The following is a 3,819-nucleotide window of genomic DNA, read 5'->3' on the forward strand; positions in this document are numbered from 1 at the left end:
TCATGATGTTCCCCGATCTTTCTAGAACGCATTACGTGTTACCAGGGTCACGTTACTTCTGCTGTCGTAACAACATCATAATACAGGCAAGAGGCGTGTCACTTTCTATCTCATATATGACCATATAGGTGAGAGGCACGTCTTTACTTATCTCATATATTATTCTCAGCACAGAAGTCGTTCGGAACGGTACTGTAAAAGCTAAATCTAAATTAGACAGGCTAAATAATAAAGGCGAAGTTAATTTTTTGACAAAGAATTAGAGAGAAGAGTTAAAGTTAACTGAGTTTTATAACTAGTTAGACAGTTCCAACAAAGAAAGACCAGGAACTAGATAAGGCCAGGGTGCCATGATGGCACAACAGATCAAAATAAATAGGAGGAACTCTGTTTTTACAGAGATTCCTGAAGGTGTTCTACCGCACGATGTAATAAAGGCGATAGAGGAAAGTTTAGGGGAAGGAGCGGTTGAATGCTTACAACCATTGGGAGGAAAGAAGATATGCTGTTCCTTTGCGACGAAAGCTCTAGGTATCGGACATTTCGCCTACAAGGACGTCCAGTATAAGTACACCCCAGCAGGTACAAACGTGATAACTGTGAGGATCAAACATCTTCCACACGAGGTTCCAAACGAGTGTTTAGCAAGCGCTCTGCAAGGGTATGGAAAAGTGTCAGGAATAACACGGGTAATCTACGTGGATAGTAAGGTCTTTACTGGGGCACGAAGAGTCCGTGTGGATATGACGGACCCAATCCCAACTTTCTATACGTGGGCCAATTCAGGGTAATGGCGAATTACCCTGAGATGAAAAAGCTGTGTGCCAGATGCAAGGAAGGAGGACATTTCGCGGCCGACTGCTCAGCCAAAATATGTAACAAGTGCGGCGAAGTAGGACACTCGCCCGAAGAATGTGTTAAAGGATACAAAAAGTGTGGAGGAGATCACCCACACAGACAGTGTAGAGTCAAAAGTTTTTCGGCTGTCGTGAAGGGAGGAGAAGAGAAAGTGAGTACAGAAAATGAAGTAGAAAAAATCCTTAAGGAAGTAATTAGAAATATGTGCGATATAGTAAATAAAGAAGTTAACATCATGGAAGTAGATACTGAAGTCAACATGGAAGAAAAGGAAGTAGCGGAAAAGGTAGAAAGAAAATCAGAAGGAAAAAAAGAGGAAAATACATGGAAAAAGGTAACAAAAAAGATAAGTAAGGAGGAGAAAAAAAACGGAAAAAAATAGAGAATATGCTAACAAAAAACCAAGTGAAAGTCTGTTGGCAGAAGATCTACTTCTGTGCGAGAGCTCCTCGAGCGAAAACAGGGGGATGAAACGACGGAGGACCAACAGGGGAAAAGGGCCCAATCGAACACTTCATCGGAGGACAAAGGAAGGGAAAAGAGTAAGAAAGGAACCTTAGTCGGTAGTTACATACTTTAATACCTTTTAAGAAAAAATAAATACCTTTATGTGTAAAACCCTAATTTTAACTGTTTGCTACCTAGAGCTCCAAAATGACTAAAAACATAATAAACATAATTATGATACTAAAAATAATAACTTTAAATACACAAGGATTTTTAAACAAAATCATTAATAGACATGATGAATAGATATAGCTATGACATTCTTGTTGTACAAGAAGGTCATCTATACTAAACATCACAGATTAAACAGTTTAACATCAAACATAATGTAAAATCATCATACTGGAGTTTAGGCACATCCAACGAAGATGGAGTAGGTGTCATAATGAACAATAACTATAAAGATAAAGTAATAGGAATGAGACACGATATATATGGTAGAGTAACTTACATAGGCTTAGAACACAATAAACAAAAGATAAGAGTAATAACTGTATATGCACCAGCCGATCACACTAGAATGGCGTTATACTACCAAAACTTAAAAAAGTATTTATACACAACAAATGAAATAGTTCTAGTCGGAGACTTTAATTGTACACTAAATCCATTAACAGACAAAATAGGAGATAACCAGATTAAAAGGGATTCGGGTGCAAAGTCATTAGGGGATATAATTGAAAGTTTTCAATTATACGACGTATGGCGACACCTGGAAAAAGATAACCCAGGTATAACATTTTGGAGTCATAATGGAATGGGAAGTAGACTAGATAGATTTTATGTATCCAAGTCCTAACTCGACATGACGGAAAAAATAACGATAACTCCGATAGGAAGTCCCAATAATTATGTCAGTGATCACCACTACGTGACAGTTATAATAAAAATAGGCAAGGCACAAGAAATAGGTAGGGTATATAGGAAACTTAACGTATCTCTGTTAGGAAAAGAACACGTCACAAGCAACGTTAGCACTATGCTATCGGAGCTATGTGACGCCACAGAATACAGCGCTGACTGGTGGGAAAGCCTGAAAACCAGGACAGCGTCTAAGTTCCAATATCTAGGAAAGGAAATAACGAAAGAAAATAGAAGTAAGATCCATAAGCTAGAAAGACACATGACTAGTTTAGCACAATTTGCCAATGGCGACTCCAATTTCATGGACTCGATAGGAATGATTAAGCAGGAATTAGATCAACTTTATGAAGAAAGATTAGAAAGCTTAAGGATAAGAGCAGGAATAAGGAATATTGAAGGAGAAGAAAAGTTTAACAGTGACTTTTACAGACAGCTTAGAACTAGAATGAATAAGTCATTAATAACAGAGCTTAAGAATAAAGAAGAACAGATAGAAAAGGCGTAGAAAATATCATACTAGACTTCTACAAGGAGCTTTATAGCACTAAAGAAATAGATAGAGGTAAGTGGGAGGATGTGACTGAACATCTTCCCACACTTCCCAGGGAAGCAGAATACCTGGCAAAAGCAATAACAATAGAAGAAGCAAAAACATCAATGGAAAGTTTAAGCAAGAAAAAAGCGCCAGGGCCAGACGGACTCCCAGTAGAGTTCTATGAACAATTCTGGCATATAATAGGTAAACCATATGTTGTAATACTTATATCTACATATAATCAAAGGATACCTAGAAATATAAAAAAAACTATAGATATCTATAATCAAAAGTTAAAATTCTGCAATCAACTGATAAAACCGGTACTATAGCTAAAGTACTGTATGAATAGGTGAAAATTGATTTCCTTTTTACGATGACGAATGATTAAATTGAGAGCATGATCAACCTTCATTCGTTAAGCTCGTCAAAACAACATACTGCTTGATACAACAACAGCCTGGTAATGAAAGCCCGAGTCTTGAACTATCTCGACAGACAGCGTTTAATCGAAGCTAATGCGTAATTCTAGTATAACTTTTTACGACCCACTAACATTCCGCTTGCGACCCACCAGTGGGTCGCGACCCATAGTTTGGGAAATGCTGATATAGGGGATACGCATTGGTGTAGCAAGGAGTTGCAAAGTGGGGGTGCTTGGCATGCCCCCCAGAAAATAGATATAATAATGTAATTTACAGTTGCTATATAATTCAAGTATGTAAAAGTTTGTGTACTATAGCACCTCCGGTTCTGACGTCTCTAATATGTAACTCCTGCTACCAGTCTTATTCGCCACAAATAAAAAGTAAATGATAATAAACGGGGTAGGAAACCCCATGCCTCAATTATATGTGGCCATATATAGGGTAGACAACACAGTGTCAGGAACTTATAATCATATGTATTGTTACGACAGCGGAAGTCACGTGACGCTGGGAGCATGCGCGCTAGAGTGTCTAGAAGGATAATGACTTATCGGGGAATCTCAGGAATACCCAGTATTTGCTAGACGCCCTCTTTTTTTTTGTTTTTAGTATATAAGGGCATATGCA

The sequence above is a fragment of the Limulus polyphemus genome, unplaced genomic scaffold (genome assembly GCF_000517525.1).
Source record: "Limulus polyphemus unplaced genomic scaffold, Limulus_polyphemus-2.1.2 Scaffold1519, whole genome shotgun sequence".
Taxonomy (NCBI): Eukaryota; Metazoa; Arthropoda; class Merostomata; order Xiphosura; family Limulidae; genus Limulus; species Limulus polyphemus.